The 27,821-nt window shown below is 46.9% G+C and overlaps 1 long non-coding RNA gene across 1 annotated transcript in view; it reads left to right on the forward strand.

The window, feature by feature from the left end:
• LOC141212765 (uncharacterized) overlaps window positions 1-22,197 on the forward strand; it is a 37,206-nt gene extending 15,009 nt beyond the window's left edge. Inside the window, exon 2 of the long non-coding RNA XR_012282411.1 lies at window positions 21,942-22,197. This is a non-coding gene — a long non-coding RNA (uncharacterized lncRNA). The remainder of the gene's footprint in view (window positions 1-21,941) is intronic.
• Window positions 22,198-27,821: the final 5,624 nt, after the last annotated feature.

Below are 27,821 nucleotides of genomic sequence, written 5' to 3' on the forward strand. Positions count from 1 at the left end.
TTCCCGCTCTGCGCTCCCTGTGACGGCTCAGGGGAGCGCGCGGTGGAAAGACATCACCGCACCCTCTGACCTGAGACGTCACAGGGAGTGCAGAGCAGGAAGACAGCGGATCTGCGGAGGCACGGGGAGAGGTAAGTATCCGGCTGCCGGGGCCCTGAGCAAGCGGGGGAGAAGGGCGGGCGCTGACACCGCTCTCCTCCGTCCATAGCCCAGCGCGGTGCGCGACCGCCAGTAGGCCCCTCTGCCTGCTCAGGGCCCCGGCACTTGCCCGGGTGTTGATGCCGGCCCTGGAGCCATACATACCAGGATATGGAAATCTAACAGTAGCTGCTGCATTTCCCACCCTAGGCTTATACTCAAGTCAATAAATTTTCCCAGTTTTTTGTTGTAAAATTAGGGGTCTCGGCTTATATTCGGGTCACTGCGCACAGACTGCTTGTGACCCCTGGCTGCAGCTGGCTCTTGCTTCCACTTATGTCACGACTATTTGCGGCTGCAGCCAGGGAGTCGCCTGTTTCGCGTTCCACAGTGAGTGATGGGCTGTGGGCGGGGTTATCCCCCATCCCGTCACACCCGGCATCCACAGCACGCGCATTCATTGACAGAGCGCGCGGTGGATGCTGGGTGTGACACGATGGGGGATAACCCCGCCCACAGCCCGTCATTCACCGTGGTACGCGGAACAGGAGACCCCTGGCTGCAGCTGCAAATAGTCGTGATGTAAACGGAAGCAAGATCCGGCTGCAGCCGGGGGAATTATGTGCTGGCTGTGCGTGGTCAGCGATGTTGTCACAAGCAGTATTGACAACATGACGTAATTACAAAATTCATTAGGGGCCCCGGGGGGATACATTGGGGGGTTAATTTAAAGTAGTGCACAACCCATTTAAACACTGCTTCGCTGATTAGTCGCGCCTGGTCGGCCGCATACATATTCTAGAATACCCGATGCGTTGGAATCGGACCACCATCTAGTATATATATATATATATATATATATATATATATACATACTAGCTATTGAACCCGTTCTTCGCCCGGGTGGCGAGCATTTTTATTGGTATATGGTCTCCCATGCTGGTATGTGCTGCCCTCCTCCTTGTATTTGTGCTGCCCCCATCCTGTCCCCACCATCCAATCCTGGTATGCGTGGTACCCCTCATCCCAAATCCTGGTATGCGTGGCACCCCTCACCCCAATACTGGTATGCGTGGCACCCCTCACCCCCAATCCTGGTATGCGTGGCACCCCTCACCCCCAATCCTGGTATACGTGGCACCCCTCACCCTCAATCCTGGTATACATGGCACCCCTCATCCTTATCCTGGTGTGTATGGTATCCCTCATCCTGGTATGCATGGCACCCTATCCCTCACTCCCAATCCCGGTATGCGTGGCACCCCTCACCCCCAATCCCGGTATGCGTGGCACCCCTCATCCCGGTATGCGTGGCACCCTTCACCCCCAATCCCGGTATGCGTGGCACACCTCATCCTTATCCTGGTGTGTATGGTATCCCTCATCCTGGTATGCATGGTACCCCATCCCTCATCCCTATCCTGGTGTGTATGGTATCCCTCATCCTGGTATGCATGGCACCCCATCCCTCATTCCCAATTCCGGTATGCGTGGCACCCCTCATCCCCAATCCCGGTATGCATGGCACTCCTCATCCCCAATCCAAGTATGCCTGGCACCCCTCAGCCCCAATCCCGGTAAGCTTGGCACTCCTCACCCCCAATCCCAGTATGCGTGGCACACCTCACCCCTCATCCCGTTATGCTTGGCACCCCTCACCCCTCATCCCGGTATGCGTGGCACCCCTCATCCCTATCCTGGTATGTATGGCACCCCTCATCACTATCCTGGTGTGTATGGTATCCCTCATCCTGGTATGCATGGTACCCCATCCCTCATCCCGGTATGCATGGCACTCCATCCCTCATCCCCAATCCCGGCATGCGTGACACCCCTCATCCCCAATCTCGGCATGCGTGGCACCCCTCATCCCCAATCTCGGCATGCGTGTCACCCCTCATCCCCAATCCCGGCATGCGTGGCACCCCTCATCCCCAATCCTTGTATGTGGGGCACCCCTCATACCCAATCCCAGTATGCGTGGCACACCTCATTCCCAATCCCGGTATGCGTGGCACACCTCATTCCCAATCCCGGTATGCGTGGCACCCCTCATTCCCAATCCCGGTATGCGTGGCACCCCTCATCCCCAATCCCTGTATGTGTGGCACCCCTCATCCCCAATCCCGGTATGTGTGGCACCAATCCTGGTATCTGTGGTACCTGTCACCCCCCAATCCTTGTATGTGTGGTACCCCTCACCCCCTAATCCTGGTATGCGTGGTACCCCTCACCCCCCAATCCTGGTATGCGTGGTACCCCTCACCTCCAGTCCTGGTATGTGTGGTACACCTCACCCCCAATCCTGGTATGTGTGGTACCCCTCACCCCCCAATTCTGGTATGTGTGGTACCCCTCACCCCCCCCCAATCCTGATATATGCATGGTCCCCTCACCCCACAATCCTGTTATGTGTGGCCCCCTCATCCCTTTCACATTGTACACACATAAAAAAAAAAATAAACAGTTATACTCACCTTTCTTCTCTGTACTCCAACGTTGCTGCGTCCTCTCTGCCGGAGGCCGGGGGAGGAGTGCGGCGCCGGAGCACCGCGCTGTACGGCGCCACTTTGCTGAAGACACATTGTAAATGTGTCTTCAGTAAAATGGTGCCGGGTAGCGCAATGCGCATGCGCCGGTCCGACGCCTTCACTCCGCCCCCGGTCTCCAGCGAAGAGAGGCGCCGCGGCAACGCTCCTCCCGGTCAGGTAAGTATGTAAGTATGGCGCCGGAGATCGCGGTATGCGTTCAGTGTCTACGCATACCGCGATCTCCGGCGCCATATACTCCTCTTACCTGTAACGGCTGGATGCCTGCTTCTCTCTGGAGCCAGACTGCGCGTCACGCATGCGCAGTCTATCGAGGCTTCAGACAGAGACACGCATGCCGCCTTATATTATAGATATAGATATATATATATATATAGTCGTGCTCAAAAGTTTACATAAAACGGCAGAATTTTTCCTTTCTTGGCCTTGTTTCAGAGAATATGAATGAGAACAAAAAAACTTTTTCTCCACTCATGGTTATTGGTTGGGTGAAGTCATTTATTGTCAAACTACTGTGTTTTCTCTTTTTAAATCTTAATGACAACCAAAAACATCCAAATGACCCTGATCAAAAGTTCACATACCCTGGTGATTTTGGACTGATAACATGCACAGAATTTGACACAAATTGGTTTGAATGGCTGCTAAAGGTAACATGCTCACCTGTGACCTGTTTGCTTGTAATCAGTGTGTGTGCATAAAAGCTGAGTGAGTTTCTGGCATCCAGACAGACTCTTGCATCTTTCATCCAGCCACTGACGTTTCTGGATTGTGAGTCATGGGGAAAGCGAAATAATTGTCGAGTGGAGAAGATTTTTTTTTGTTATCATTCATATTCTCTGAAACAAGGCCAAGAAAGGAACAATTCTGCCGAGGTATGTAAACTTTTGAGCAGAACAGTATATACAAACATATATATATACATACAGTGACAGGTAAAAGTTTGGACACCTCTGGTCAAAATTACTGTTATTGTGAACAGTTAAGCAAGCTGAAGGTGAAATTATCTCTAAAAGACCTAAATTTAAAGATGACGCATTTACTTTGAATTTTAGGCAAAAATATATATATACTGTTGTTTTTTACATTTTAAAAATTACAAAAATGAAAATGGGCCAATGCAAAAATTTGGGCATCCTTGGAAATTTGTGTGCTCAGATAACTTTGACCAAGGTTTCAGACCTTAATTAGCCCATTAGGGTTATGGCTTGTTCACTATCATCGTTAGGAAAGGCCAGGTGATGCAAATTTCCCAACTTTATAAAAACCCAGCCTCGTCTAACCTTGTGCTAAAAAAAACAGCAGCCATGGGTTCTCCTAAGCAGCTGCCTAGCACTCTGAAAATGAAAATGGTGGAGGCCCACAAAGCCGGAAAAGGCTATGAGCAGATAGAAAAGCGTTTTTAAATTGCCCTTTCCCCAGTTCGAAATGTAATTAAGAAATGGTAGTTAACAGGAACTGTGGAGGTCAAGATAAGGTCTGGATGACCAAGCAAGATTTCAGTGAGAGCTGCTCATAGGATTGCTAGAGAGGCAAATCATAACCCCCACTTGACTGCATAAGATCTTCAGAGACACCTGCACAAATATGGCCTTCATGGAAGAGTCATCAGAATAAAACCTCTCCTGCATCCTCACCATAAAATTCAGTGTCAGAAGTATGCAAAAGAACAGCTAAACAAGCTTCATGCACTTTGGAACCGATGAGGTTAAAATAGAACTCTTTGGCCACAATGATCTAAGGTATGTGTGGAGGAAAAGGACACAGAATTTCAGGAAAAGAAAATCTCACCAACCATTAAACATGGGGGTGGGTCAATCATGGTTTGGGGTTGTGTTGCAGCCAATGGCACGGGGAACATTTCACAGGCAGAGAGAAGAATGGATTCAATGAGATTTCAACAAATTCTTGATGCAAACATAACACCATCTGTAGAAAACCTGAATTTGAAAAGGGGATGGCTTATACAAATGGATAATGATCCTAAATACAAGTCAAAATCGGCAATACCTCAAAATGCGCAAGCTGAAGGTTTTACAATGGCCCTCACACTGCCCTGATCGGAACATCATTGAAAATCTGTGGCTAGACCTCAAAATAGCAGTGCATGCAAGACGACCAAGGAATCTCACAGAACTGTAAGAATTTTCCAAGGAAGAATGGATGAAAATCCCTCAAGCAAGAATTGAAAGATTCTTTTCTGGCTACAAAAAGCGTTTACAAGCTGTGATACGTTCAAAAGGGGGTGCTACTAGGTACTAACCATGCAGGGTGCCCAAACTTTTGCATCGGCACATTTTCCTTTTTGAAATTTTTAAAATGTAAAAGATGAAAAAATATATATTTGTTTTTGCGCAACATACAAATTAAATGTGTCATCTTTAACTTTAGGCCTTTTAGAGATCATTTCATCTTCAACTTGCTTAACTGTTCACAATAACAGTAATTTTGACCAGGGGTGTATACATACAGGGTGGTCCAAAAGTAGGTGGCCAGAAAATAATAACATTTATTTTGATTTATATATAAAATTATATTTACTAACACAAGCATAACATTGACAATTACATTTTATTCTGAACAATAATACAAAAGCCCTTAAATTTTATCAACGCAGGTGCTCAAACTGTTTTCCATTACAATTTGCACAGCCTTGAAGTCGCCTCTTTCGCTTCGACAAACTTTTTTGCACAAGTCTCTTTGGGTATTAATTTCTTGAAATGCATCTCTTATGTAATTTTTCAAATCACTGACACTTTTTGGTTTTCGACTATAAACTTTGTCCTTGAGTACTCCCCAAAAGAAAAAATCCATTGGGGTCAAGTCTGGTGAACATGCCGGCCAATCAAGTGGGCCTCTTCGGCCAATCCATTTATTAGGAAATGTTTCATCAAGATACTCGCGGGCTACTCTTGAATAATGTGGAGGGGCCCCATCTTGTTGGAAATAACAAAGGTCATGTGAATTAGGCTGTTGCTGTAACTGGGGAACAACTTGATTCATTAGAATTTCGAGATACTTATCTCCTGTGACTGTTCCATCAAAAAATATTGGTCCTAAAACACCAAAACTTGAAATACCACCCCAAACATTGACACCAGGCTCATTTAGTTGTTGCTCTAATGTTAAAGCTGACTCGCCCCCTGGGCCGTGGGGCACCCGGAACCGGGCTTCTGTACGATGCTGGGGGTAGTAGTGGCAACCTGATCCCGTGGCTCAGGGTGGTCAGACCAAATACTGTGGCAGTCTATTAATAGATTTGTGAATGTCCGACTACGCCACCCGTGGATTGCGGTCAGAGATAACCGCCGCTGCGACGCAGACCACTGAGGCTGGTGCTGGTGTGCAGCGCAGGGGTAGGACAACTCCCCACGGGAAGAGTGTAGCCTCAGGGCAGTGTAGGTGGATGCTGGGGGTGATAGTGCCGGCCGCAATAGTAAAAGTTCAGAGCCCGTTTCAAGCAGTCCTGGGTCTTTATTGTAGATGTTATTAATGACCCAACAGTAGTACCGGTTAGGAATGGGCCTGGGTATCTGAGAGCATTCGGGCGAGCCCCACTGGTCAGGGTGAGTGTGTAGGCCTACCGTTCTCTCTATGCTCTTTCTGACTATGCCCCTCTTCGTGGTGTAATAGCCCACGTCCCTGAGCTGGCCGTGTACTTCTCGCCTGTATGGCTTGCGACTCGGGCCTTGGATACCTTTTTGCTTTCTCCTCGCTGTACTGGTCCCTCTGTGTGGCAGAGCCCGCAGGCTTCTTAGGCCAAGGGACCTGAAATACCTCGAGGGTTGGTTCTCTGCTGCTGGGCTTGATAGCCCGGGGCAGCCTTGGACCCCAATGTCCGGTTAGATTGGTTCTCTGCCAGGACCGGCTCTCATCGCCTCTGTCCCTGTCTTGTAGTTTCTCCTCTGCCTCACGGACTCCTCAGCTGCTGCTGACCTGTCCCTCTTCTCTGAGAACTCGTCTGGTCACTTCAGAAGTGGGTTCTGGCCTCCCTAACCCTGCCCCAGTTCCAGCTTTTATAGGGCAGCCAGCTCCCCCTACTGGCCTGGGACAGGAGGTGCTGCATGCTAATGGTCCCTAACCAGGGAACCTCCCTCCTGCTCTCAGACACAGACTTTAATATTTGTGGCATCCAGGCCTGGGGTGAAACATTCCCCCCTAGTAAAATTTAGTACTCCGGACTAAACACATTTTTAGGGAACACAAATACAGGGTATAAACAATAACATAGCATATATAAAAGTACATTTTGTCCTTAAGGTCACGGCGCTTCCGTGACCGGGTGTCCATATCACCCAATAAGGTGAAGTTTTGGAACGGTGCGGGGACCTGTCTCCATAAACCCCAAGTTCCTGGCCTTGGGCGTGGCGACAAGGCTGAGCTACCTACTTTGGGCCACAAGGGGCCACGCCGGACATGTTTTTCTTCTGTGACCATCTTCGCAAGAGGGCACAAAAGTGCAACTATCTACAAGACAGTTCTGGCCATTCAGTGTCCATGACCTGTCAGTCCATTGTACTAGGAAAAACTGGAAAAACATTATTAATAACCAGGTAACAAATATAAAACATTAACTATATACTTTGCATTTAGATTCTCCAGCGAGCTGGTATTTGACCCCTAGTGCTCCGGGTTGACCTGCGTAACCCACTGTCTGGTGGTGGTCTAACCTGGCTTTCCGCACTAGCATTTAGGGTACAGCTACTAGCTGGGTTTACAGGCAGCGCAGGCAGCTGTCTGCGGGTCCTTTGGTTTACCGCAGGCATGGCAGGCTCACTGTCAGCAGAGGGTTGACTCTCCTGGGCTGCTGGCATGGGTTCTTCTGCCTCCGGGGCTGCTTGTTCTTTTGATTCTTCCCGCTCTCCTGTAGGTTCCTGCTGGGTAGGTTGAAGGAAGTGTAGGATGGGTACCACTATTGCGTCGTTTATCCGAGTCCAGGACCGGGGAAACTCTCCAAGAACTGTGCTGATCATTTCTTCCTTGTCCTCTGCGGGTTCAAGGTCATGTTGATCTTCTCCTGCACTCTGTAGTTGCTCGGGGCACCGTTTTAGGTGGTCTCTGGAGATGGTGCTAGTGGTTTCTCCTCCATCCTTGGTAATTACACATACCTTCGGGTTGTTGTGGTCGGACTGCAGTACTGTGTACGGGTCGCTCTCCCACTGGTCATCTAGCTTGTGAAGCCTTCTCTTCCACTTCAGGACCTGCTCTCCAGGTTCCAGGGGACCAGCAGGGGCGTGTTGGTTGAAGAGCCTCTCTTGCTTTTCTCTCGCTTGAGCCAGACTCTTCTCCACACTCTCCTGTACCTTCTTGTACAGTAGCCGCCGTTCCGCATCCCAGTCTGCGTCTGGGGAGGTGTCCTCGGGTGTCAGGACTCCCATCTCCAGGTCCATAGGCAGCTTACCTGGTCTTGCTCACATCAGGTAAGCCGGGGTGCAATTTGTAGCATTCACCGGGATATGGTTGTATAAGTCTATCAGGTCTGGCAGCTTCTCCGGCCACAGGCTGCGTTCTTCCAGGGGCAACGTCTTGAGGAGATCAATGACGATATTATTCATTTTCTCACACAGCCCGTTGGTTTGCGGGTGGTAAGGCGTTGTCCGAATCTTCTTACAGCCGTAGAGGTTGCAGAACTCCTGGAAGACTTCAGCCTCAAACGCTGGACCTTGATCTGTCAAGACCTGTTCCAGATACCCTTGTGGACGGCAGAAGTGTTGTTGGAAGACTTTGGCCGCTGTTTGGGCTGTCAAGTCTTTAACAGGAACCACCACCAGGAACCAGGAATAGTGATCCACTATTGTCAGGGCATAGACGTAGCCCGACCGGCTTGGAGCCAATTTCACATGGTCCAGAGCTACCAGCTCAAGAGGCTGCCTGGTGACGATGGGCCTCAAGGGTGTCTTCTGGCTGGTACAGTCCTTCCTTCTAAGGTTACATGGGCCGCAGTCCCTACACCACTTCTCTATGGCCCCTCTCATACCGATCCAGAAGAACCGCTCTCTCAGTAGGAACTCCAGTTTCTTCCACCCGAAGTGTCCCGCTCTGTCATGGTAGGCCTCCAGGACCATTGCTGCATCTCGTCTTGGGACCACTACCTGCCAGGTCAGCTCGTGCGTCCGGTGGTTGACAAGCCTTCTGCACAGCTTACCCTCATAGAGGAATAGCCTGCTTTTCTCCTTCCATAACTGCTTGGCTTCCTCTGGAGCGTCCGGGCCAGGGCTAGCATCTGCCTCGGTTAACAGGTCTTTCACCAGGCGAACTGCAGGGTCACTATCTTGCGTTTCAGCCCAGCCGTGGTGGGGTAAGGGTTGAACATGACGGTGGTTAGGTCTTTGTCTCTTACCTGGTGAGAATACTGAGTGGCCCCATACCGGTGGAACGCACGGAGCTCTACTTCCTCCAGCTCTTCCGAGTCCTCTTCTCCTTCGGGTAGGTGGGGCATTCTTGATAGGGCGTCTGCGTTGGCGTTGGTTCTGCCTGCCCGGTATTTGATTGTGAAGTCATAATTTGATAGCCGGGCCATCCACCGCTGTTCTAGGGCACCTAGTCTTGCATTGTCCAGGTGTGTCAACGGGTTGTTGTCCGTGTACACAGTGAACTTTGCGGAGGCCAGGTAATGTTTAAACCATTCTGTGACGGCCCACACCACTGCCAAGAATTCTAGCTTGAAGGAGCTGTAATTCTCCGGGTTTCTTTCAGTGGGCCTCAGCTTCCGGCTGGCATACGCGATCACCCTTTCTCTGCCCTGTTGGTTCTGTGACAGTACGGCTCCCAGACCCACATTACTGGCATCTGTGTGGAGAATAAAAGGCTGGCCATAATCGGGGTAGGCCAGGATCTCATCCCCCGTGAGGGCCATCTTCAACTGGCGGAAGGACTCCTCTTCCGGCTTGTCCCACTTGAAGGGTGGCTTGTGACTTCTGGATTTAGATTGCCCTATCAGGAGGTCCTGCATTGGAGCTGCCATCTTGGTGAACCCAGGGATGAACCTTCGGTAGTAGCCTACCAACCCGAGGAATTGCCTCACTTCTTTGATGTTAGAGGGGCTTGGCCAGCTCTTGATTACTGTAACCTTGTCGGGGTCGGGGGTTACTCCCTCTGCACTCACCACGTGTCCTAGGTACTGTACCTTCGGTTTCAACAGGTGACACTTTGAGGGTTTCACCTTCAGGCCAAAGCCTGCCAGGGCTTCAAACACCTCTGCCAGGTGTTTCAGATGGTCCTCGTAGGTCTTTGAATATACAATCACGTCGTCCAGGTAAAGTAGGACCGTCTCAAAGTTTCGGTGCCCTAGACAGCATTCCATCAGCCTCTGGAAGATCCCGGGTGCATTGCAGAGCCCGAATGGCATACAGTTGAATTCACTTAATCCCATCGGGGTGGTGAAGGCAGTCTTCTCCTTGTCAGCCTCTGCCACAGGAACCTGCCAGTACCCGCTAGTAAGGTCCAAAGTAGAGAAGAAATTAGGTGATTTTAGGGCTGCTAAAGACTCCTCTATTCTAGGTAATGGGTATGCGTCTTTATGGGTGATACGATTGACTTGTCTATAGTCCACGCACATTCTCATGGTACCGTCTTTCTTTTTTACCAGAACCAAGGGGGCTGCCCAGGGGCTACAGCTGTCTCTAATGACCCCGGCTTCTTTCATTTCTCTCAGCATGCCCTTGGCGTTCTGATAGTGTGCGGGGGGTACAGGCCTGTATCTCTCCTTTATTGGTGGGTGGCTCCCGTGGGGATGTGGTGTTCTACCCTTTTCACGCTGCCGAAGTCTAGCGGGTGCTTACTAAAGATTCTCTCGTACTCCTGAACCACCCGGTAGACTCCTTATTTTTGGTGCAAGGGAGTGGAGTCAGCACCCACGTGGAGTTTCTGGCACCAGTCCTCCTTGGGTTTCTGGGAGCCATTACCCTCCGCCTGGGGAGATGGAGGCAAGGGTTCCACGGCCCTGACAGCATTGTGTTCAACAGTATACAATTTGGCTAGTGTAGCGTACCGGGGCAAGTGTACTTCCCTTTCCCCAATGTTTAAGATCCGGACGGGCACCCTTTCATGGCGGACATCAACCACCCCCCGGGCTGTCAAAATGGTGGGCCTGCTGTCTGAGTACACGGGTTCTACCATGGCTTGGTAGTCTCTCCCTCTTAACCCGATTGCAGTACGACACCAGATCATCATTTCACTTTTGGGAGGCATGGCAATGGGGAACGGGTCGCTCATCCTTACGCTACCGATCTCACCACCAGACAGTTCTACCTGTTGCCGTCTCATCAGGGCTCTTATCTCTTTCTGGAGGACCCTCTGTTGGCTGGAGCTAGCATTCTTCGCCACCTGCTGTAAAATTACAATTACTTCTGAAAGACAATTTTCAATCACGTTAGTACCCAAGGTTATTTTAGGGTGACTTTCTCGACGGTCAATGTCCACAATGATCACTCCCTGTGCCGGCAGTTCAACTTTACCAATCTTAATGGTCATCTCTCTGAACCCCACCTGCGGCACGGGCTGGCCATTGCTGGCGATGATGCTCAAGTCATTGTCTGGATAGCGGGTTATGTCAGTGTCACTCCAATACTGCTTAAAAAGTACATAGGGGATGGTAGTTACTTGTGACCCGGTATCCAGCAGTGCACTCATGGGGATACCGTCCAGCACTACGGGTAAAACTGGGCGTCTCCCCACGTACTTATCGCGCCAATTAGACGGGCCTGATGACCTTATGCCTGGGGGTTGGCACCCTGCCCCAGGTCGGACCCGTTTAAAGTACAGCACCTGGCTACGTGTCCCGACTGGCGGCAACGGCGGCAAATCGGCTGTCCATCCTCCGTGTAACGGTCGGTGGGCCTCCCTCTGAACGACGGGATCCTCCTCTGTCGATGCCACGGGACATCCTCCGGACTGGAAGCCAGCTTGATTGGTCCTGACGGGTCCATCTGTAACGACTGTATGGTCCTGGTCAATGCAGCAACACTCCTTGTTAGTTCTTGGACCTGATGGTGCAGGTTTGCAGGCGGGGATGGGTTTAGGGCCTGCGCATCAGCCCCCACAAGGTCTGCGGGGTAGGGCGCTGCCCCCTGGTGGTAAGTGATGGCAGGACGCCGGGAAGCTACAGCGCCACCCGGTGCGGGTTCTCGGAGCACCCGGATGGCCCTATCTTTGAACTGTGCAAAAGTCAAATCGGGGTTCTGTAGGGCCATGAGGCGCAGCTTGGTTCTGTGGGCGCTGGACAGCAGACCTTCTATAAACTGGTCAGTCAACAATTTATCTGTATCCTGCACGCTGCCAGGGTCAGCTTGCTTGATTGCCCCCAAAGCTTCCTGTAAATTTAGGGCATAATCTCTGATGCTATCTTGAGCTTGCTGCTTACATCCATAGAACCGCATTTTGATTTCTGCTGAGGTACGGGTATCAAAGGTGTCCCGTAGACGGGTCAGAACCCCCCTTACAGTCCTTTTCTCCTCAGCTGTCCAAGACTTTACCTCCCGCTGGGCCGCACCAGTTAACTGCCCTATCAGTATGCTTACTTTCTGTTCTTCTGTCAGGGGATAAACTTTGAACAGGCTATACAGCCTTTCTTTAAAGTCGCCCAAGATATGCGACTCGCCGGCATACTGTGGCAGCCAGGCCGCTCCGGGAATATAGGGCATGGAAAACGGCATCACAGCTGCAGCGGCTACGCTGGTGGTAGAGGGTCCCTCCACTTCCGACATCCTCCTCCCCCCTAGTTAACCGTGGCCTACCTTCCGGCGATCCTCTTCTGTAGGCCGCGGCTCCGCTCGCGATGCTCTGGGCGAGGACCTTACGTCGCACGGTGATGACGTCGGCGTCCGCTGGATCTCCTTCTAGGACCTTGCGCAGCCACAAACATGTTTCTGGATGCCACAAACATTAAAGGCTGTGTCTGAGAGCAGGAGGGAGGTTCTCTGGTCAGGGACCATTAGCATGCAGCACCTCCTGTCCCAGGCCAGTAGGGGGAGCAGGCTGCCCCTATAAAAGCTGGAACTGAGGGCAGGGTTAGGGAGACCAGGACCCACTTCTGAAGTATCCAGAAGGGTTCCAAGAAGAGAGGGACAGGTCAGCGGCAGCTGAGGAGTCCAGGAGGCTGAGGAGGAACAGCAAGCCAGGGACAGAGGCGACGAGAGCCAGTCCTGGTTGAGAGAGAACTGCACAACCGGACACTGGGGTCCGAGGCTGTCAGGGTTGCAAGCCCGGCAGCAGATCACCTACCTGTGAGGGATTTTAGGTCCCTTGGCCTGAGAAGCCTGGAGGATCCGCCACACAGAGGGACCGGTACAGCACAGAGAAGCAACAGGTACCTAAGGCCCGAGTCGCACAAATGTTGTGGCAGTCTATTTGTAGGGTTTTGAATGTCTGACTACGCCACCCGTGGATTGCGGTCAGGGATGACCGCTGCGGCAAGGCAGACCGCTGAGGTATGTTGGTATGCAGCACTAGGATAGAATAACTCCCCGCGGGAAGAGTGTAGCCTCAGGGTAGGTAATAGGATGCTGGGGGTGATGGTGCAGACCGCAATAATAAAGGTCCAGAGTCTACCTCAAACAGTCCTGTGTCTTTATTGTAGATGTTATTAATGACCCAACAGTAGTACTGGTTAGGAATGGGCCTGGGTATCTGAGAGCATTCGGGCGAGCCCCACTGGTCAGGGTGAGTGTGTAGGCCTACCGTTCTCTCTATGCTCTTTCTGACTATCCCCCTCTTCGTGGTGTAATAGCCCACGTCCCTGAGCTGGCGATGTACTTCTCGCCTGTATGGCTTGCGACTCGGGCCTTGGGTACCTTTTTGCTTTCTCCTCGCTGTACTGGTGCCTCTGTGTGGCGGAGCCTCCAGGCTTCTTAGGCCAAGGGACCTGAAATCCCTCGCGGGTTGGTTCTCTGCTGCTGGGCTTGATAACCCGGGGCAGCCTCGGACCCCAATTTCCGGTAAGATTGGTTCTCTGCCAGGACCGGCTCTTGTCGCCTCTGTCCCTGGCTTGCAGTTTCTCCTCTGCCTCACGGACTCCTCAGCTGCGGCTGACCTGTCCCTCTTCTCTGAGAACCCTTCTGGTCACTTCAGAAGTGGGTTCTGGTCTCCCTAACCCTGCCCCAGTTCCAGCTATTATAGGGCAGCCAGCTCCCCCTACTGGCCTGGGACAGGAGGTGCTGCATGCTAATGGTCCCTAACCAGGGAACCTCCCTCCTGCTCTCAGACACTGCCTTTAATATTTGTGGCATCCAGGCCTAGGGTGACACAAATGCATGTTCTCATACCAGTAAATACAATTATGTCTGTTAATATGGCCGGATAATGGGAAAGAAGCTTCATCACTCCACATAATGTTGTCTAAAATTACTGGATTTTCTTCAGTTTCGTTAAGCATAATCTCACTAAATTGCAGCCATCTGTCTGGATCATCCTCCAATAAACCATGAATTAGACGTGGACGATAAGCTTTCCACCCAATAGATTTCAGGATTCGCATGATAGAAGCTCGTGAAATTCCCAATTCCAGAGAGGCTCTGCTGGACTTTTTTGGACTCTGAACAAATGTTTCAGCAACAAGTTGTTATTATCTTCTGTACAGACTGTTTTGGGTCGACCAGTTTTTGGAGCATTAAGGATTGAGCCAGTGGCATTGAATTTGTCACGAATGCGGTAAATGGTTTGTCTCTTTGGGGCTTGAGTACCAAATCTTTCAACCCAATTTGCTCTAACGGTTTCAGCATTTTGAGATTTCCAATACTCTGTTAAAATCCATTTCCTTTGATCTGTATGTAAATTATTTGCCATTATGTGTTATCTGAATTATCTGAAAAGAAAACAGATTTGGGGGAGATCTATCTGTGAAAACTAGATCTGTGAAACTATGAAGGAGGAGATTTATCAAACATGGTGTAAAGTGAAACTGGCTCAGTTGCCCTTAGCAACCAATCAGATTCCACCTTTCATTTTCCAAAGAGTCTGTAAGGAATGAAAAGTGGAATCTGATTGGTTGCTAAGGGCAACTGAGCCAGTTTCACTTTACACCATGTTTGATAAATCTCCCCCTTCATAAACTTATTACACTTTCTGTCCACCTACTTTTGGACCACCCTGTATATACATACACAATGTCCGGCCCATTTTTTTGAGTTTTGTTTGAAATTATGACCAATTTGCCCTTTTTTCTCTGTTTTTTTTTGTGTTGTTCCAATACACTCAAAGGAAATAAACGTGTGTATAATAAAACATGTGTAATTGCAATAATTTTCTGGGAGAAATACTTCATTTTCTGGAACAATTTCAAGGGATCCAACACTTTCAACGATGACTGTATACAGGATGTGTTTTTATATACAGCATGTTTGTATTTACAGTGTGAGTGTGTACAGGTGCATCTCACTAAATTAGAATATCATCAAAAAGTTAAGTTATATCAGTTCTTCAATACAAAAAGTGACACTCATATATTATATAGAGTCATTACACACAGTGATCTATTTCAAGTGTTATTTCTGTTGATGATTGTGGCTTACAGCCAATGAAAACGCAAAAGTCATTATCTCAGTAAATTAGAATACTTTATAACAACAGCTTGAAAGATGATTTTACAATCCGAAATGTCCTCCTGAAATGTCTGTTCAGTAAATGCCCTCAATACTTGGTCGGGGCTCCTTTTGCATCAATTACGGCATCAATGCGGCAATGTGGCATGGAGGCGATCAGCCTGTGGCCCTGCTGAGGTGTTATGGAAGCCCAGGTGGCTTTGATAGCAGCCTTCAGCTCGTCTGCATTGTTGTGTCTGGGGTCTCTCATCTTCCTCTTGACAATACCCCATAGATTCTCTATAATAGATTCTCTATGGGGTTAAGGTCAGGCGAGTTTGCTGCCAATCAAGCACAGTGATACTGTTGTTTTTAAACCAGGTATTGGTACTTTAGGCAGTGTGGACAGGTGCCAAGTCCTGCTGGAGAATGACATTTCCATCTCCAAAAAAAGAGGGAAGCATGAAGTGCTGTAAAATGTCCTGGTAGACGGCTGCACTGACACAGTGGACCTACACCAGCAGATGACATGGCTCCCCAAACCATCACTGATTGTGGAAACTTCACAGTAGACCTCAAGCAGCTTGGATTGTGGCCTCTCCACTCTTCCTCCAGACTCTGGGACCTTGTGGAGTGTGTCAAACTAAGGGACCTTTTTAAATGCTTAGGAAGCCTTTGCAGGTGTTTTTTGTTAATTATTCTAATTTACTGAGATAATGACTTTTGTGTTTTCATTGGCGGTAAACCATAGTCATCAACATTAACAGAAATAAACACTTGAAATAGATCACTCTGTGTGTAATGACTCTATATAATATAGTTTCACTTTTTGTATTGAAGTACTGAAATAAATTCACTTTTTGATGATATTCTAATTTAGTGAGATGCAGCTGTATGTGAATACAGTGTGTATATTTACAGTATGTTTGCAGGGCTGCCACCAGGAATTTCAGGGCCCCATACTGGCAACATTTTTGGGCCCCTTGATACTCCGCCCAGACTCCACCCCAGCTCCGCCTCCATCTCTCAAATCTTTCATAGTGCCACAGCCCACTTCTGCACCACGTCCTTCCCAATCCCACATTAACAGTTCTCATGGAACACCATATTAGATACATTGTTTTTTTGTTTTGGCCAAAAGATTTTTTAAGCCTGCCACCACGACAAGGTAGACTCTTTTGGCAGGGCCCTACTCTACTCTAACATTAAAAATTTGTTAAAATATCCAGTACTCTTTTTAGTTATATTTGTATTTATTTTTCTTTAAGGGAATGTGTCACATACATTTTTTAAACTAATTGAAACCAGATTGTGATAATGTTTTTATAATCTGTATTTCTGATTTCAGGGTACTGTATTCTGTTTCCTGTACATTTATGGAAGCTGCTCTCTTGCCTGTTTGGAGATATGGACATTGGACATATGTCACAAGATACTGTATTATAGAGGACTCTATTTCCTTGAGAGAGCTTTCTATACATGTTCTCATGTTTAGTGACATGCAGATGTTATTGTGCAGGAAGGGGGGAGAGGTGAGCTGTGACACTACCTACTGTGAATGGTGGATTATGTTATCTCTCATTGTAATCCTGCTTGTTATGATAATGAGCTGACTGCTGAAAAGGGATCTCTTCTGGACTTGTTAGTCTATTAGAAAAGCGGTTTCTGATTATTTATTATTTTATGATATAAGGGGTGACAAACTTTAAAGTCAATTATTCCAAGACTTTAAACTATGATTAAAAGGATTGGCCATTTTCTGCTTATGGTTGACCAATGTGTTTGAGAAGAAGGTAAGGCACTTACTAATATGGCCTTTCTTGAATTTCAGCACTAAATATCAAATATGGGAAACACAAATCTCGGCTCTGCTGAATTTCTGCACTGAATGCCTTTTATCATCTACAAACACATTGGTTAACAATAACCAGAGAGTGGTCAATGCCCTCAACATAAAAACTTCCTAACACATTCCCAGTAAACATTTCGCTAACTAAATGTATTTTTCATAAGAGTCATTTAGTTAAATCCTTTGGCCAATTAAACATCATAAAAATGAAGGCATTGGCTCTTCTATCATCTCTATAAAACCAGTGGAGGGAGTGTAAAGTGCTGTAGTGCTGTAGTCGTGACCGAGCTGCAGTCCCTTTGGCACTTTACAGACAAGGGGTGTCCCAGTCCCAGTGTGCTATAAAGTGTGGGGGGCATCACACCCACTTGTGGGCCGTAGGCCTCCGCTGCCTCCAGGCTTCCGTCCTCAGGAGCCGCCGTACACAATGCATGGAACAACATTCAAACTTTCACTAACAAGTACAAGTTCATCATGTGGGTACAAGTGGGATAGGGCCCAGCAATGCAGACTTCCTTCCTCCTGAGCACAACTCCTCTTCTCTTCTGCCACACGTTCATTCTGGACTACTCCCAAGTCTGCTGACTCCATCAGCCCCAGGGATTCATTGTCCACTCCAGCAGTGCCCCCGGGACCTGCCACCTGCTCCTCATGTAACTCCATGTCGCAATGTCAGAAGACCAGCCCGCTCCATGGTACCTGGCCTGAGCCATAGGCTCCAGGTGCTTTTGGAATGGCCATCACGGATCTCCATTTGGCCTCCCACTGTACAGAACATTTGGCCCATGCTGCCCCTAGCAGCCCACCACCCCACCTGAACTTGAATTCTCTTCTACCCTTCACTGGCTGACACTGAATCCCCTCTAACCAGGAAGTGCCCCCCTTCTTATCAGCACTAGTGCCCTCCCACTGGGCTAAACCTAACCTTAACCATTTCCTATCTTACATGCTAATCTATTATCCTTATGCTATATTCTATGCTATGCTAAACCAGAATATTGCAATATGTAGTAAAAATCACACCACAGGCTGATCTTCAATGGAGCGCCGTCAGAACAGGCTCCAGGGCCTTCAACAGGCCAGCGGCAGCCATGACAACCCATCGGCACCCTGCATTACTGGAGGAAGGGGCAAGGTGTGCCCCCCAGACTGCGCTTTAAAAATGAGATTGACAGCAGCATTTAAGGGATTAACAGCAGCGAGTGGAGCTTAGCTCTGCCTGCTGCTGTTACAGTCAGATGCTGGCTGTATTAGGCCACGTACACACACTGAGTATTTGGTGAGTTTTTTACCTCAGTATTTGTAAGCCAAAACCCGGAGTGGGTGATAAATCTAGAGGTGGTGACATGGTCCTATTATACTTCTCCTCTGATTGTTCCACTCCTGGTTTTGGCTTACATATACTGATGTAAAGAACTCACCAAATACTCAACGTGTGCCCGTGACATAGGGGTATGTGCATGTGCAGTCTTTTATACATCGGCGTATCCACTTATTCTTTTTCTATAGAAAGACGCTTCTGGAAAACCCTGGCTGTGTGGATAGATAAAATAGTGGAAGCTTAAGATTGGATCGGTCATTTCTTTTAGTTGCTTTCGAAGCCTGAAGTGCTTAACAGAAGAGACAAGAAATGAAATATATGCACAGCAAGTCGTTTTGACATTGCTGTGCATATATTCATTCTTTTTTACGTTTTTGAAGTGTTTTTTCAGGTGGGTTCATGGCAGAATATGCCTGAAAATGAGGCGGTGTGCACATACCCTAACAGTCAACATCTCGGGGAAATGATGCAGACTACTACTATTGTAGGTTAGAGGAAAAGGAACCACTGGTTACAAATGCCTATAACAGGTATTCTTGTACTTCCATTTACCCACAGTGCATCTGCAGTAGTGATGGACAGTCTGGCTCTTTTTGGCGATCTGTCTCTCCTGGCTCTGCTCACCAAAAACAGCCAGCTCTTTTGGATCCTAAACCGACCCCTATTAAATATGTGTTTACAATAGGTGAACACATATTTAAGATGATGTTAATGAGGCTGAAACTCTGCCTACTTGCAGTTGACCAATTAAATTGATGAGTGGGCAGAATTTGGTCTGGGTGGGAGTTACGTCCCCTGAACACTGGAATTTAACACCCAGTTAGAGCCATTCAGAGAATATAGTGGCCCTCACTGGGGCGCTGACCCCCATCATTCACAGCAGGAAGCCGTCAGTTTGTTTCAGGTCGTTTGTGAACGACCCATCACTAATCTGCGGGCTCCTTCATCTTTCAGCATCCATCTTCATTCTTCCCAAAGTCGGGGGGCGGGGTGTGTGTGTTATCCAGTATGGTGGTATTAGTGGTATTATACACCTAGGATCTAGGGCGGTGTCTGCCTCACACTATATTCCTTATAGCTCATGTCATTACTTTCTTGAATATGAGGAATTCCAAAGACATGTACATGGACATGCAATAGCAATAGAAAAAAAAATCCGGCCTCCTTCCACCCCTTAATAGCCGGCCATCTCACACCTTATTTCCCCGTCACCCAGGACAGCTCAATGAGTTATGGAGGAGGGGGAAAAGGGTAATTATAGTCACCGGTAAATATAATTATTTTACATAGCAAAGCAATATAGCTTTAAATGCTATGATTTAAAAAAAATAAAAAAAAACTGGCCTCCTTCCACCCCTTAATAGCCAGCCATCTCACACCTTATTTTCCCGTCACCCAGAACAGCTCAATGAGTTGTTATGGAGGAGGGGGAAAATTATAACTATAGTCATCGGTAGTCACCGGTAAATATAATTATTTTACATAGCAAAGCAATATAGCTTTAAATGCTGTGATTTAAAAAAAAAAAACTGGCCTCCTTCCACCCCTTAGTAGCCAGCCATCTCACACCTTATTTCCCCGTCACCCAGGACAGCTCAATGAGTTGTTATGGAGGAGGGGGAAAAGTATAACTATAGTCATCGGTAGTCACCGGTAAATATAATTATTTTACATAGCAAAGCAATATAGCTTTAAATGCTGTGATTTAAAAAAAAAAACTGGCCTCCTTCCACCCCTTAATAGCCAGCCATCTCACACCTTATTTCCCCGTCACCCAGGACAGCTCAATGAGTTGTTATGGAGGAGGGGGGAGAAGGGTAATTATAGTCACCGGTAGTCACCGGTAAATATAATTATTTTACATAGCAAAGCAATATAGCTTTAAATGCTATGATTTAAAAAAAAAAAAAAAAAACTGGCCTCCTTCCACCCCTTAATAGCCAGCCATCTCACACCTTATTTCCCCGTCACCCAGGACAGCTCAATGAGTTGTTATGGAGGAGGGGGAAAAGTATAACTATAGTCATCGGTAGTCACCGGTAAATATAATTATTTTACATAGCAAAGCAATATAGCTTTAAATGCTATGATTTAAAAAAAAAACTGGCCTCCTTCCACCCCTTAATAGCCGGCCATCTCACACCTTATTTCCCCGTCACCCAGAACAGCTCAATGAGTTGTTATGGAGGAGGGGGAAAAGTATAACTATAGTCATCGGTAGTCACCGGTAAATATAATTATTTTACATAGCAAAGCAATATAGCTTTAAATGCTGTGATTTAAAAAAAAAAAAACTGGCCTCCTTCCACCCCTTAATAGCCGGCCATCTCACACCTTATTTCCCCGTCACCCAGGACAGCTCAATGAGTTGTTATGGAGGAGGGAGAAAAGGGTAATTATAGTCACCGGTAGTCACCGGTAAATATAATTATTTTACATAGCAAAGCAATATAGCTTTAAATGCTATGATTTAAAAAAAAAAAAAAAACTGGCCTCCTTCCACCCCTTAATAGCCAGCCATCTCACACCTTATTTCCCCGTCACCCAGAACAGCTCAATGAGTTGTTATGGAGGAGGGAGAAAAGGGTAATTATAGTCACCGGTAGTCACCGGTAAATATAATTATTTTACATAGCAAAGCAATATAGCTTTAAATGCTATGATTTAAAAAAAAAAAAAAAAAAAAACTGGCCTCCTTCCACCCCTTAATAGCCAGCCATCTCACACCTTATTTCCCCGTCACCCAGGACAGCTCAATGAGTTGTTATGGAAGAGGGGGAAAAGTATAACTATAGTCATCGGTAGTCACCGGTAAATATAATTATTTTACATAGCAAAGCAATATAGCTTTAAATGCTATGATTTAAAAAAAAAAAAAAAACTGGCCTCCTTCCACCCCTTAATAGCCAGCCATCTCACACCTTATTTCCCCGTCACCCAGAACAGCTCAATGAGTTGTTATGGAGGAGGGGGAAAAGTATAACTATAGTCATCGGTAGTCACCGGTAAATATAATTATTTTGCATAGCAAAGCAATATCGCTTTAAATGCTATGATTTAAAAAAAAAAAAATCCGGCCTCCTTCCACCCCTTAATAGCCGGCCATCTCACACCTTATTCCTCACAGCCCGTGTCATTGCTGTCACGAATATGAGGAATGTAAATTACCGGTATATTTAAAAATTGTCATAGGCATTAAAAAAAAAAAAAGTCCGGCCTCCTTCCACCCCTTAATAGCCGGCCTGTCTCGCACCTTTTATTTCCTCTCAGCTCAGGACAGCACCATAATCTGCTGCTATGATGGGTGAGAGGAAATGCAGTCACCGGTTATAAATGCCTATGACTGAGGGGAAGTGCAGGTGTTATTGCACTTCTACTTACCAAGCATCTCTTGGCTCCTCCATCTTGCTGGTTGCATCTTCGCTCCTCCCGAGGTTAAGTGCCTGATGGATATTGGAGAAATCTTCTTACTCCACGTCGTACTCCCTGTAGCCAGTGCCCATCCTGGGATCCATACTTCAATCTTCCTATATTCTGATGATCTTCATTTCCTTCTGTTCTTCTTCCAGGGACTCAAGAGGGCACTATCTCTGATGACACGTGAGTCTTCAAGGGTTTTCTAGCTGACAAATGAAAAGCCTCTGAATGCAGCCTGTTTGTCTGGGGGGATCGATGACATTGTGGCCTCTGCTGCCTCCAACTTGCCTAGATGGAACCTTTTGCGGCGGTGATGAGGTTCAGATGTCTGGATGAAACACAACAGAAGATTAGTATTTAAGGATGATGACTTATCACATTAAATAAAGTCACAATCTTTGCTCTTCATTTGTGTAGATTTTATTCCCAAGTAATCCTACATATTGGTTTTCTGGTCAATGTACTGCAATTAGCATGAGAATCAATACAGCAATTGACTATATTTGGTTTATTACCTAATCATGGGAGGTTCCATCGGTAATATACTGTAATATTTCTGTCATGTGAGATTGGTGATCTTCATGGGAAACATTTATGCCAGGTTCGTTTGGTGGCTGGCAAATTACCGCCTTTTAGGCTGCTCACCCACTAATCCAGTGTGCCGTCATACAAAGCTCATGCTAGCAAACATTAATGTATGCAGGATGACGTTAAAGATTGTTGGTGTATGAACATAAGAGCTGAAGCTAGATGCATCAAACCCGGGTGCTCTGTACAGACCCTGTGCACAATCAATTATGGCGGGGCATTAAATTCACAATCCGATGGCACTTGGCATCATTTTTTTTCTTTCAGATTCCTACTAATTCGGACAGCAGAAGCCTCTATATGCCTCCTCGAGGTATATGAAGATTGAGAAGACTGCTCATGCTCATATATAGACTTTTCTGGGAGACCTATTCCAGTTTTGCACAAATTCAAGCTGTAATTCGACCTTATCCATGAGCACTTTCTCTTATGTACAATGGTTAAAGAAGAATATATTGGGCGTTGCATTCACTAGTCTTATGTTATGTTCTGCTACCAAAGCTAAGGAAAGAGAGGAGATCTGTCCCTACTATAAGACTCAGCTGAATCCCTACGATGTAACAGGGAACCTGATCCTGCGATCAGACCTGCTAAAGTCCTAATCTAGTCTGTACGAAGACCTATAGATGTGGGGAGGGAATCCCTACAAGTACTAAGGACTGGGAGGAATATGGGACACCTCCTAACAGAAATAGTAGCAGACAGACGAACAAACAAAATAGATAGAACATAGAGGTCCGTAGACCAAGCAAACTAACAGAGTTAGATACAGAGCACAGGCTAGCTAGAAAGTAGATATACAATGAAGTCCAGCAAAGCCAGAAGGGCGGAGCAGGATTAAATAGGCCAACAAGGTCATGTGACCAGCAAAGGAAAAAAAACCTAACAGCAAGGTTCTAACTGTACCCCCCCTTCTAAGAGGATCCTCCGGATCCCCTAGGACCAGGCTTATCAGGAAATCTCCTGTGAAACGCTCTGATAAGTCTGGACGCGGAAACATCATCTGACCTCACCCAAGAGTTATCCTCGGGTCCGAAACCTTTCCAGGCCACAAGATACTGCAAACTACCTCTATACCGTCTAGAGTCAAGGATGCGAGAAATTTCATATTCCCCGTCCTCCACCACCGGAGGAACAGAGGCAGAGGCGTCACCATCCGACACAACAGCTTTTTTTAACAGAGAGACATGAAAGACCGGATTAATTCTCCAGGAGGTAGGAACCTCCAACCTAACAGCAGATTGGTTGACAACCTGAAGCACCTTAAAGGGCCCTACAAACTTAGGACCCAATTTCTTAGAAGGAATCCTCAACCGCAGATTCCTAGAGGACAACCAAACCATGTCACCAACAGCGAACAAAACCTCCTGTCGTTTCCTATCAAAGTAGTCTTTAGATTTTCTGTTGGCCTCCTGAAGATTACCACGCACATCCGTCCAAACTCTTTCCAAATCACCGGAAAAATTCTCCTCCTCAGGCACGGCAGATCCCAACTTGGAGAACGACCCAAACGACGGATGTCTCCCAGAACAACAAAAAAAAGGCGAACAACCAGCAGAAGAAGATGTATGATTGTTCAGAGCAAATTCGGCAAGTGGCAGAAACTCAGACCACCCCTCTTGATTGTCTGCCACAAAACAACGCAAGAACTGCTCAACATCCTGGTTTTTCCTTTCTGTCTGGCCATTAGATTCAGGATGATATCCGGACGAAAACGACAAATGAATTCCCAACCTGTCACAAAAGGCACGCCAAAAACGAGCCACGAACTGAGGACCCCTATCAGAAACAATGTCAGTAGGAACGCCATGAAGTCTGACAATTTCCTTGACAAAGGCCTTAGCGAGAGTTTTAGCGCAGGGCAGTTTGACGAAGGGAACCAAGTGACACATCTTGCTAAAACGGTCCACGACCACCCAGATGACAGTAAAACCCTCAGAGGGGGGAAGGTCAGTTATAAAGTCCATAGCCAAATGTGTCCAAGGAGCACTGGGGACCTCCAAAGGACAAAGCAACCCCGCAGCAGGAGTATGTGAGGACTTAGATCTAGCACATATAGTACATTGGCGCACCCACTTAATGACTTCCTTCTGCCATCCAGGCCACCAAAAACTGCGACCCACCAGTCTCTTGGTCTCAGAGATTCCGGGATGACCTGCCAACCGAGATTCGTGACACTCAACAAACAAATCTCTCCTAAAGGTCTCAGGCACAAACAACCTCCCATGAGGAGTGTTAGATGGGGCATTCTCCTGAGCTTTAAGAATCTCATCTTCCAAAACGGAGTCTAAAGCAGCTATCACAACACCTTCTTGTAAAATGTTTTCCTCTTTCTCAGCACCGACTATGGGAGAAAAACTGCGAGACAAGGCATCCGCCTTAACATTCTTAGTACCAGGGATGTAAGTAACGGAGAAATTAAACCGCGAGAAAAACAGTGCCCACCTAGCCTGACGGGCATTCAGGCGCTTGGCAGCATCAAGATATATCAGATTTTTATGATCCGTAAGAACCTGAACGGGAAATTCCGCACCTTCCAAGAAGTGGCGCCAGTGTTCAAATGCGAGTTTAATAGCCAATAATTCCCGATTACCAATATCGTAATTCAGTTCAGTCTCCGAAAATTTTTTTGAAAAAAAGGCACAGGGATGTAATCCATCCCCGTTATCCTGAGACAATACTGCGCCAACCCCCACAGAGGAAGCATCAACCTCAACCAAAAACGGCTTAGTCACATCAGGCTGCATAAGGATGGGAGCAGAGGTGAACCTCTCCTTGAGATACACAAAAGCTTCAATGGCCTCAGAAGACCACTGAACCGCATCAGCACCTTTCCTGGTGAGATCAGTCAGAGGTTTGACAATACTAGAAAAATTTTTTATGAATTTTCTGTAGTAATTGGCGAAACCCAAAAACCTCTGTGTCGATTTCAAACCAATAGGCCTAGGCCATTCCTGCACAGCCTGAACCTTAACCGGATCCATCTCAAAACCTTTGCTGGAGATAATGTAGCCCAAAAAACTAATTCTCTGTACAGCGAACTCACATTTCTCCAGCTTAGCAAAAAAGCGAATTGTCCATTAATAACTGTAATACCTCACGCACGCTCCGCCAATGAGACTCCAGATCTGGCGAATAAATCAAAATGTTATCCAAATACACAACCACATTTTTACCGATCAAAGGTCTAAGGATGTCATTAATCAGATTCTGAAAAAATGCAGGAGCATTAGTAAGACCAAAAGGCATAACCAGATTCTCAAAATGACCCACAGGAGTGTTAAAAGCAGTCTTCCATTCATCACCCTCCTTCATGCGCAACAGATTGTATGCCCCCTTAAGGTCAATTTTAGAGAACCACTTGGCCCCCAATAACTGGTTAAACAGATCAGGAATCAATGGCAGTGGGTAAGGATTGCGTACCGTAATTTTGTTGATCTCACGAAAATCCAGACAAGGACGTAAACCGCCGTCCTTTTTTTTTACAAAAAAAAATCCAACCGCCACAGGAGACTTAGAGGGCCTAATGTGACCGGCGGCCAAACTTGTCTGTATGTATTCCTCCAAAGCCTTCCTCTCAGGAATAGTAAGGTTAAATAAACGACTTTTAGGAAGAGTCGCTCCAGGGACAAATTCAATAGAACAATCATAGTCTCTATGGGGAGGCAAAACCTGCGATTCCTTCTCAGAAAAAACTCTCCAAAAATCCTGAATAGGAACAGGCAATTCTCCCCTATCCAAAGCTGCAATACGCCCGTTACAACACTTGTCATAACATTTATGGCTCCAGGATTTAATTTCACTGGTAGACCAATCCAGTACAGGATTGTGAAATTTTAACCAGGGCAAACCCAATATTACTGGAGAAGGCAAGTTATTCAACACTACCAAATCCAATTTCTCATGGTGAACACCATTAATAGTGAGAGGAAATTCACTGACCTTGAGAGTAATATTCTTCAAAGGGGAACCATCCACAGAAACCACAGCAATGGGGGATGACAAAGGTTCAGGTTTTAAATTGAGTTTTTCCACGAATCCCCCATCAATTACATTCAGTGTAGACCCGCAATCAACAAACACCCGAAATTCCATTAATTTTTCCTGAGCAATCGTGGAAGCAGCTAAAAATATACCCTTGGAATTTAAACAGGCAATACGGGCGTGACTGACCATTTTTTTTTCTTTCTTCATACGAAGCTCACAGCCTTTAATCAAATGACCAGATTTTCCGCAATAGAAACACAAGCCTTGCGAAAAACGACGGTCTTTTTCTTGAGAGCGAGGTGCCACCGATCCAATCTCCATCGGTTCACCACTGTTAGTACACACATTATCATAACCAGAAACTGACATAGCAGAGGATTTGCTCTCATTAACCCTAGCACGCAGTCTTCTATCCACCCGTATAGCTAATTGCATAGCCTGTTGCAAATCCTCAGGTGTAGGATAAGCAATTAGCAGGTCTTTAACCCTTTCACTGAGCCCAGCAAGAAATAGACTTTTCAGAGCAGAATCGTTCCACCCTGTTTGAGTGGACCAACGACGAAAATGAGTACAATATTTTTCGACATTACCTGATCCTTGTTTTAAACGTCTCAACTCAGTCTCAGCTGATGCCACACGGTCAGGATCATCATATAATAGTCCTAAAGCAGAAAAAAAACTATCCACTGATCTGAAGCATGTATCACTAGGTTGCAAAGAAAAGGCCCACTCCTGAGGCTCTTTGCGCAAAAGTGACATTATGAACCCTACGCGCTGGGATTCATCCCCAGAGGACTTGGGTCTCAAACGAAAATACAATAAGCAAGCATTTTTAAATGAAAAAAATTCTCGATGTTCACCAAAAAATAAATCCGGCAAACATACCTTAGGCTCCAAGAAATATGCTCCAGGACAGTTACTCACGTGCTGACGGAGCTCGGCCACTTCCAGAGAGAGTCCCTGCAGGTGTTTAGCCAAATCCTGAACCGACACCATGATGGAACAAAAAAAAAAAAAAAAAAAAAAAAAATCTTTCCTTAGAGAATTTGCAGGCTGGACTTACTGTTATGTTCTGCTACCAAAGCTAAGGAAAGAGAGGAGATCTGTCCCTACTATAAGACTCAGCTGAATCCCTACGATGTAACAGGGAACCTGATCCTGCGATCAGACCTGCTAAAGTCCTAATCTAGTCTGTACGAAGACCTATAGATGTGGGGAGGGAATCCCTACAAGTACTAAGGACTGGGAGGAATATGGGACACCTCCTAACAGAAATAGTAGCAGACAGACGAACAAACAAAATAGATAGAACATAGAGGTCCGTAGACCAAGCAAACTAACAGAGTTAGATACAGAGCACAGGCTAGCTAGAAAGTAGATATACAATGAAGTCCAGCAAAGCCAGAAGGGCGGAGCAGGATTAAATAGGCCAACAAGGTCATGTGACCAGCAAAGGA

The sequence above is a fragment of the Phyllobates terribilis genome, unplaced genomic scaffold, assembly GCF_046119375.1.
Source record: "Phyllobates terribilis strain yellow unplaced genomic scaffold, ASM4611937v1 Scaffold_185__1_contigs__length_3729836, whole genome shotgun sequence".
NCBI lineage: Eukaryota > Metazoa > Chordata > Amphibia > Anura > Dendrobatidae > Phyllobates > Phyllobates terribilis.